At 41.8% G+C, this 10,292-nt stretch overlaps 1 pseudogene; it reads right to left on the bottom strand.

Moving 5' to 3' along the window:
- Positions 1-1,452: 1,452 nt before the first annotated feature.
- LOC127760715 (uncharacterized) lies at positions 1,453-4,780 on the bottom strand (annotated as a pseudogene).
- Between the last annotated feature and the right edge of the window lie 5,512 nt (positions 4,781-10,292).

Raw genomic sequence — 10,292 nt, 5'->3', positions numbered from 1 at the left:
GCACCAATAATCTCATAGATTCAGAGTTGAGCTAAAGGATGAAATCGTTCGGATAGTTTCTTATATCCAGACGTATTTTGTTGGAATAGATAATTTTTTCATACTATCAGATACGAAAATGAAGACAGGAAGACGTATGGTGGAAATCAGAAGTCATCCAAAACTATCTGAAGTTTTTTTTTTCGGATATCCGCATGTAGAGTTCAATGTTTAGAAAAACACGTATTTATATGTAATTTTATTATATCAAGTTGGATGGAGACAAACTTTATATAAAAATCATAGAGCTCGACGAGATATCCAATGAAAACTTTATCATTTGAGATCATTTTTCGTTCTAAATAATATTCATTACAAAATTCCATATATCCTTTTACAAAATCTCACCTATGATTGAAACGACCTCTGATGAAAATGTGCTCTACATTAGCTCGACGGGATATACTATTGTAGTTTATAAACTTTGTATTTGACTAGAAAAAAATAACCATGCATTGTAACGGATACAGGCTATTTTAATCTTATTATTGTTCACTGTGAGAATTTGCTTAGATATATATATTTTTCTAGAAAATCATGTCAAGTTAGCATACAAATCTTTTTTAAAGAGATTTCTTATACAACTCCTTTTGTATTTCTAAAAGCGAACGAACTTTAAACCCGACTCAAATATGGATATGTATTTCCAAAAAATGAACGAACTTGAAAGCAGATTCATACGCGGATGACGTACGTACCAAAGTACCTGCAAAAATATCTTTAATTTTTATAATAGTAGAGAAATTATTTGAAGTGCAGAACCAATATAAGTTTTGAAGAGGTAAAATAAAATGAATAGCATCCTTAATCTAGACAATATACGCTTGATAGATGAGATGGTAGGTAAGCTCTGTACAGAGAAATCGGTCTTGGGTTCAATTAAGGGACAAAAGGTGAAAAATCACTTTCACATACGGGTCTCTTAAGAACAAACTATGAAAAATCGATTTTCATAGGCGGTTATAACGCACAAATGAAAATTGATGATATAAAAATTAGGGTTTTTTTACCTATTTTTTAGAAAAACAACAAGCCATATCTTTTCGTTGATTTGGAAAGCTCAAATACAGTTTTTTTTTTAAACATTCCGGCAAATATGTAGTACCGTATTTATTTGTTTCATTTGTAGTCACTCCGTATTTGTATTTAATAATATTCTATTATTCTTTTCGCTAATAATATTTGATTCAAGGGATTTTTTTTATTCCAATTCCAATTCCAAAAATACGAAAACGAATATAATGATATTCTATTATTCTTTTTCGCTCCATATCTGTATTCAATAATATTTGATTCAACTGGGAATTTTTAATTCAATTCCGTTTCCAAAAATATGAAAATGAATATAATACAGCTAGAGCTAATTTCCATCCAATTTCAATCCGTTTTCATCCGTAGATTGAGCGGGCCGGGGTAAATAACTTGGTACATCAACTAACCTATGCTACTTACTTTGATTGCACTCGCTAGTCTGGCGAGCCATATGAAAAATAAATAAAATACGAAAGAGCAAAAATCGCTCACATCATCCAAAAAACATCTTGGTCTGACCAGGATGCGATCGGGTAACCTTCCGCCGATGTCCATCATCCAGTAGAACCACCCGGATGGCTCCACTTCCTGGCCCTCCTTTCCACACACGAATTCCTCCTCGCTGGGGTGCAAAACCTCGTAATGCCGGTCGCTGCAAAACGCACAACTGTTTCTGTACTGGACCAGCGGCGCCTCTTGAACCGTTTCTGTTCTCCCTGGCTCTTCTGTTATCGACAGTTCCCTTTTAGTGGTGTGGTGTACTGACTCTTGAAGAGCTTCTATTCTCCTGACGACGAACAGTGGTTCCTCTGTCATCAACAGTTCAATAGAATGATCAGGCACATGCATGCATGTATATATATGAAAGAAGCTACTCCTTCCGTCCCAATATAAGTGCAACCTGGTTACGTTTATATTGGGATGAAGGGATTACTGAAATTGCACTGGTTTAGTTCGACAAAAAAAGGAGATAAGCTTAGATTTGCAAAAAAGTAAACACCGATCCAGTTCAAGAAGGCGGCAGTAAACATAGCAAAAGTGGTGTTCTAGAGTCAATACGTCCTTTCTCAGCAATTAGATAGGTATATGCAGTCTAAAAAAGGACAATGAGGATTGATCTCCAGCCAATCCTACACAATGGGGCACGGAGAAATATCAATCAAGGGAGTCCAGAAAGGACTCCCTCCTTTCTTCAAAAAGAACAAAGGACTCCCTCCATCCTAACACAAATGAAGTTATATTATGTGTGCAATTAAGCCTCAGTACAATGTTATATATTCTAAAAACATAAAGATTCATTCATGAGAAAGAAGTCATTTTTAATATTTTTATGACAATATGATTAGAAAATAATAATCAAACATGTACATGCATTGGAGTTTGTATTGATGTCCTAAACAAGTACTCCCTCCAGTCAAATATATTCGACGTTGGGACAGAAAACTAAACTCATATACTTGATGGAGGTGGTAAAAAAGAATGTACTGGGTAGCCTGTTTGAAAGTGTGTCAACTGATTGAACTAGGGGGCATGCGGTTACACAACTTGAACAAACATGGGATAGCTTTAAATACTCTGTTGGCTGTGGCTCCAAAATTAAATGACATGGCTAGAAGTGATGATACAATGGCTCATCAGGTTATTCCTTCTAGGGTTGATAAAAATAATTTGGTGTTTTGGTCTCATCAAGGCAAAACTAGGGAAGAGCTAGGAAGCATGCCAACGGCAATCAGATTCAGTGTAAAAGCTTAGGGGGCTTCAGGCTTTGTTGCTTGTTGTAATCTCCTTTCTGTAATTAACACACATTAATGTAATCCCAAAACCACACCTTGCCATGATTTCTGCAGGTTGAGTTCTATCCTAACAACGAAACATGCATATGCATGCTTTGATGCGCATCAAAGAAAAAGAAATCGTGACAAAACATTTCCTGCAGGATTTTTTCTCCTAGCATGTTTCATTCCGTCTTGTTAGCATCATGGTTTTAACTAGGCTTAGCGTAAATAAAGAGATAAACAAGCATATTAATTAGGGTGTGTTTAGTTCACGCCAAAATTGAAAGATTAATTAAAATTGGAACGATGTGATGGAAAAGTTAGAAGTTTGTCTATGTAGGAAAGTTTTGATGTGATGGAAAAATTGGAAGTTTGAAGAAAAAAGTTAGGAACTAAACCAGGCCTTACATACCCCGTAATACGATGCATGATACGACAACGGGTGTTTCAGCGAGAGGGCCATAGTAGAATAGCTCAGCGAAGAAGCGAAGTACGGGGGCATCAATACAACCCCTCCTGCGAGCCAGGAAGTTGACGTGGGACCAAATTTCACCTCTGAAAGAAGCAAAATGAGCACTCAGGGACCTGACACAATCGAACTCAGCACCCTGAAAAATATGCACGTAGAAAAATCGAGCTCAAATAATTAAAATCCCTTCGAAATAAAGAGAATCATGTGTGCAGAAAAAATAAAATTATATTCCCTCCATTGAAAGATAAATATTGATATGTTACAATGTGTGTGGTTCATCATTTTGTTATATAAGTACATACTTTGATACACGAAAAAAATATCATAAATAACACTTTCACACTGTTGCACTTTTTTCCAAAAATACGATGCGACAATTTTAGTAGCCATATAATCATACTTGTAGCTTAGAATGATAAATAAGTCACAAGGGGTATAGAGGAGCAACACAAATAATTTAACATACCGGATGATTGCAGTTGTAATAATAGAGGGCGATGCGGACATGTGGGCGAGCATCGTTTGCACCATCCTCTCTGCATGTAATCTATGTATGTCAGATCGAGCAGCATGCAATAGAAACCATGTACATAGATACTACTACTTGTTTGTGTTAACCCATGCATATTCACACAGCCATGCTTAAATAAAATTTATTAGAAAAAAATATATATACTATTATAATTAATTTTTTATGTTTTATTAGGAATGTAAAATTTGGTATAAAAAAATTCTATATGCCTTGTTTTTAAAAATCACTAAGCAATGATCTATTACAGCACACCAACAGACAATGATTAGCTGCAAAGAAATGACAAATTCGGGTCAAACACACCCCAATAGATAGTCTGGGGTATATATATATATATGCTGTTCCGCTCGTAACCTTGCAGATTTCACTTAACAAACTGATCTCACGAGATGGAAACCAAATCATGCAGATGTAGTAAATCTAATCATCCCAGCATTAGATTATCAGAATAGTACAAGAAAGTTGAGCATTCGAGATCTTACTACTCTTTTTTAGATCATTAACATATAGTACTATTTTACAGTTGCCTATTTTTTTTCTCTCACAAACATGATAAATTTCTACTGATCTTTTAACATGGTTAATTAGGACGAACAGTGAAAAACTGCAAAGTGATGTGCAGTAGCGAATCAAAGGAGAAAGAGATTTAGGTTGTACCAACCCTGGGAGATATTCGAAACGGCGAGGGCCTTTGCGCTTTTCGTATTCGATCCAGCGTTGCACGATCCGTCACCGCTCGTCGAGGGGCGGAGGCTGCTCGCCGTCGCCGCCGTCCCAGTGCAGCAACGCCGGCGGCCGGAGCAGGTTAACCTCGTGCTCCGCCTTCCGCTTCGTCTCCATCCGAAACTCCCTCGCATCGTGGTAGGCGAGGGCGAGGGAGCCCATCACAGATCCCATAATTAGCTGCCTAGCTAGCTTTTCGATGTCGATAATCCCACCACCGATTTGAGTCCCTCGCTGGCAATTGAATTAGGGCTTTTGATGGAGAGATTTATATGGATTATTGGCAGGAAGATTGTTCACGAACCGGATGGACCTCGTTGGGCCCGAGGAGTCCCAACTCCGCAATTCACCTTTCTGACTGATCCGCCAAGTTTCAACAAATTTCGGTTAAGTTTTCTTAATAATATTAATAATAATAATAACTAATTAAAAAGATTCATATTTTCCCAATCGTCACATCTTTTCATGTGTTTTTTTGTCCGTCGCTCTTTCTTTTTCACCGCATCCACGAAAAAACCCACACCTAATACTACTCCAGTTTGGTATATTAGACGCAACATAATTTGGTACGTAAATCCCAATTTGGTACGTAAATCCGATTGAGCGACCGACTCATCACGTAAAACGGAGAAAACACAAAATCAGATATTACAAATATGAGAGGTTCAGAACTACACAGACGGACTGAGAGATAGAAACCAAAACGGAAAAGAGAAAAGGGAGACGAATAGAAATCGCACAGATAAAAAAAAAACTCACATAAATCAAACACGAATTGCAGCCGGCAGAAGGAATAAGTAGGTCAGGACTCAGGAGGCTGTGACCTGTGTGAGCACGGTAAACATCGGCCGGCCGGTGATGCGGCGGTGGAGACACGGGAGAAGGGGAGGGCGAGGCGTCATCGGCAGGCGAGCACGGTAGCGGAGAGGCAGCGGCGGCGGCAGGCGAGTGCGGCTGCGGATGGGGAGCAGCGGCGCGGACTCCGCGCCGCTCGGCCTCATCGTTCGCTCGCTGGGAGGGAGAACCAAGGTGGGAGGACGTCGCCAAGCGGTGCAACGGCCGGATCGAGGTGGTGAGTGTCGATGACGACGAAGCGTGCGAGCTGGTGAGCGGCGCGGACCTCGTCATCGGTGGCGACGTCGACGACAAGGGCGAGGACGTCCGTGCGTACCTCCTCCACCTCCCCCGCCGGCGAGCTCGTGCCGCCCTGAGCCCGTGCGCCGCCACTCGGGAGCCGCCGTCGCCGGCCGCACCACCCTCCGGCCGCGCGCGCCGCCGCCTGTGAGAGTGTTTGACTTTGGATGTTGAGGTCGCCCTCGTTACTTCTGTGTTGCTTTGTTGTGACTGTAGTAAAACCTGCTGAAAAGGTGGTGTGTTATCATGGGTAGTAGCAGAAAGACTTGATATTTTGATAATTCGTGGATTAAAACGATCATTGAATTCATCTGCAATATAATGTATTCGAGCAAAAGAGAAGGGTAAGAATTTGTAACCATGCAAAATGAAATGGGATTTTTTCGCAGGCACAACGATCCTTTCGCTATGCTACTACTGATATGCTTTGACATTAACATCCAACAATCTAGTGAAGAAACAGAGATGAAGTCGCATTGTTTGGTTTGGTGCTAGCTCCACAGCTCCATTTTGTTAGAGATAAGTTTCATACATGAAATATTGTAACTATAGCTATGGATTGAGTTTGTTGTGTTAGTTAGTCTTGATAAGGTTTATCTCTGTAATCTAGAAATACACAACAAACTCAATACCGGTGCTATATATCTCCCTGTATTTCTGTCGCCCGATTGTGTGGCAAATATCAACACAAATCCTCCTCACCGAAGGAGTTCCACTTGGTATCAGAGCTCCCCGCTAGACTAGATTAGTTCGTCTCTGCTTCCGGCAATGCCGAGCTCCTCCTCAGCGGCGGCGATCTCCAATCCATTGTTTGGGATTCAGATCTCAGAGAAACTCACCAAACAAAACCATTCCCTATGGTTTGCGCAGGTTCTCACCACCCTACGAGGGGCGCAGCTAGAGGGACACATCACCGGCGCGACTGCAGCTCCAGCGGCGGAGTGTGAGAAAGAAGACGGCGACAAGAAGATCAAGACCATCATCTCCAATCCGGAGTACAACAAGTGGTTCGCCCAGGACCAACAAGTTCTGGGGTTCCTCTTCTCCTCTCTATCACGGGAGGTTCTACAGCAAGTCGCCGGCGCAAAGACAGCGGCCCAAGCATGGGAGATGATCAACGACATGTTCTCGTGCAAGTCCAAGGCAGGCTCCATCAACGTCCTCCTCGCTCTGACGACGACTCAGAAGGGACCTATGTCCATCTCTAAGTACATAGCCAAGATGAGATCTCTTGGCGACGAGATGGCGGCTGCAGGGAAGCCGCTTGACGATGAACTCATCGCGAACATCATCAACGGCCTCGACTGCGACTTTGATCCAGCAGTAGAAGGACTAATGGCAACGACAAGAATTGCTCCTCTTTCTGTTTCTCATGTGTACTCTCAACTCTTAAGCTATGAAAACAGGATCCGGATCCGTCAGGCATATCTCACCACCTCGGCGAACGCTGCAAACCGTGGCGGACGAGGTGGCCGTGGTGGAAATCGTGGCGGCCGTGGAGGAAACTCTCGCGGCGGCCGCAGTGGTGGCCGCGGCGGTACAGTCGCCCCCAATGCTAGACGGGGACGCAGAAATGACACACGCCCAGTGTGTCAAGTGTGTCACAAAAGAGGGCATGTTGCAAGTGACTGCTGGCATCGCTACGATGACAGCTATGTTCCTGAAGAAAGGTTTGGCGCTGCGGCGAACTACGCTTACGGTGTTGACACAAATTGGTATGTCAACATCGGAGCAACAGATCACATCACAAGTCAGCTAGATAAGCTCACAACAAGGGAGAAGTACAAGGGAACAGATTAGATTCACACCGCCAGTGGTGAAGGTATGAATATTAAACATATTGGTCATGCTATTGTTCCTACTCCAAATCGTCCCTTGCACCTCAAAACTATACTCCATGTTCCCCAAGCATCAAAAAATTTAGTTTCTGTTCATAGACTTGTTGCGGACAGCTATGCTTTTCTTGAAATTCATGGCAAATATTTTCTTATTAAGGACAAGGCCATGAGGAGGACAATTCTTGAAGGACCATGCCGGCGAGGACTCTATCCCCTTCCTGCCGGCACACCCTTGAAACAAGCCTATGCAGTTGCGCCATCGTTTAAACGGTGGCATGGTCATCTTGGTCATCCCTCCAAGCCAGTCGTTCTTAGGATTCTTAGTCAAAATAAATTGCCATGTCTTAGCAATTCAGTCAATGAGTCTGTGTGTGATGCCTGTCAACAGGCCAAATGTCATCAATTACCTTTTCCTAGATCATCTAGTGTCTCCAATAATCCTTTGGAACTTATTCATTCTGATATATGGGGTCCTGCTTCTACTTCAGTAGGAGCAAAGAAATATTATGTTAGTTTTATTGATGATTACAGCAAGTTTGTTTGGATATATTTCCTTAAACATAAATCTGAAGTTTTCCAAAAGTTCCATGAGTTCCAAAAACTTGTTGAGAGACAATTTGATCGAAAAATTCTTACTATGCAAACTGACTGGGGAGGTGAGTATGTCAAGCTGCACAACTTTTTTAATGAGATAGGAATATCTCATCATGTTTCTTGCCCTCACACACATCAACAGAATGGAGCTGTTGAGCGCAAGCATCGTCACATAGTGGAGGTTGGCCTAGCTCTCCTCGCCCATGCCTCTATCCCGCTCAAGTTTTGGGATGAAGCCTTCCTAGCAGCTCGTTACCTCATAAATCGTCTCCCTAGCAAAGTTATATAGTTTGATACACCCCTTGAACGATTGTTTAAGCAAGTTCCGGATTATAAATCCCTTCGAACTTTTGGCTGTGCTTGTTGGCCAAACCTTCGCCCCTACAATTCCCATAAACTCCAATTTCGGTCTAAGCAATGTGTGTTCCTTGGCTTTAGTAATCTTCACAAAGGGTTTAAATGCTTAGATGTCTCTACCGGTAGGGTGTATGTCTCTCGTGATGTCACCTTTGACGAGCAAGTCTTTCCCTTTGCAAATCTTCATCCTAATGCCGGTGCCCGCCTTAGAGCTGAAATCTCTTTGCTTCCCTCTAACCTTACAAATAGTACTTTTGATCAAGGGGGAGAGGAACAACATGATCAAAAAATGTTTAATATTCCTGTATCAAATGCTACTGATGAAGTTTGTGTAGATGCAGCAACAGATACAGGATGTGATGATGGAATTACTGGAGAAAATGGGAATGAAAACGCTGGAGAAAATACTGATGCTGGTGCACTTGATCGGGTGCACATAGCATCGGAGAATCGGGCGGGAGAATCCCTCTTGGATCCCGCTCCTGATGCGACATCAAGCCAGGGGGAGCAGGCAGTCTCCTCGGGATCGGCGAGCCAGGGGGAGCAGGCGTCCTCGCCGCAGCGTTCTCCCGCGCGCTCGTCTGCTGGGAACCAATCACCAGCTGCCGCGTCAACCCCAGTCGTCAGCGCACGCATGCACGCCATCAATGTGCTGACGGGATCAAGTGCGCTGGCAGCTCATGCACAGCCATCTGTGTCCTCTGAGGTAATGAGACCAAAGACTAGGTTGCAGAGTGGGATTAGAAAGGAGAAAATTTATACTGATGGTACTGTTAGATACAGTTGTTTTACATCATCTAGGGAACCACAAACTTTGGATGAAGCTTTAGGAAATAAAAACTGGAAAGAGGCAATGGACAATGAATATCATGCTCTCATGAAAAATAAAACCTGGCACTTAGTTCCCCCTAAGAGAGGATTAAATGTGATAGATTGTAAGTGGGTGTACAAAGTTAAAAGAAAGGCAGATGGCAGTCTTGATAGATATAAGGCTAGACTTGTAGCAAAAGGATTCAAACAAAGATATGGCATAGACTATGAAGATACCTTTAGTCCTGTAGTAAAAACGACAGTTAGATGTGCAAAATGCCTTCCTTCATGGAGTTCTAGAGGAAGAAGTCTACATGAGACAACCACCAAGATATGAACAAGGTAACTATGTGTGTAAGTTGGATAAGGCTTTGTATGGTTTGAAACAGGCTCCTAGAGCATGGTACTCTAGGCTAAGCACAAAATTGCATGATCTAGGTTTCAAGTCATCTAAGTCTGACACGTCTTTATTCTTCTATAACAAAGGAGATGTTACAATGTTCATGCTGGTATATGTAGATGATATTATAGTAGCTAGTTCTTCGAGTACTGCTACTGATGTTTTGCTTAAGAATCTTAACCAAGAGTTTGCATTAAAAGATCTAGGTGAGTTACATTACTTTCTAGGCATTGAAGTAAGGAAAGTGGATGATGGTATAGTTTTGACACAAGAAAAGTATGCTAAGGATGTGTTAAAGAGAGTAAACATGAGTGATTGCAAAGCTGTAAACACTCCTTTATCTACTTCAGAAAAGTTAAGTGCTCATGAAGGTACACCTCTTGGACCAGTTGATAGTACAAGGTACAGAAGTCTTGTTGGTGCTTTGCAATATCTGACTTTGACTAGGCCAGATCTATCTTATTCAGTGAACAAAGTATGTCAGTATTTGCATGCTCTAACAACAAATCATTGGGCTGCTACCAAGAGGATTCTGAGATATCTCAAGCATACAATTAAACTTGGTTTGAAGATCAGTAAGTCTAAT

Source organism: Oryza glaberrima, chromosome 1 (genome assembly GCF_000147395.1).
Source record: "Oryza glaberrima chromosome 1, OglaRS2, whole genome shotgun sequence".
In the NCBI taxonomy this organism is placed as follows: domain Eukaryota; kingdom Viridiplantae; phylum Streptophyta; class Magnoliopsida; order Poales; family Poaceae; genus Oryza; species Oryza glaberrima.
This window is presented reverse-complemented; position numbering and strand designations above follow the sequence as displayed.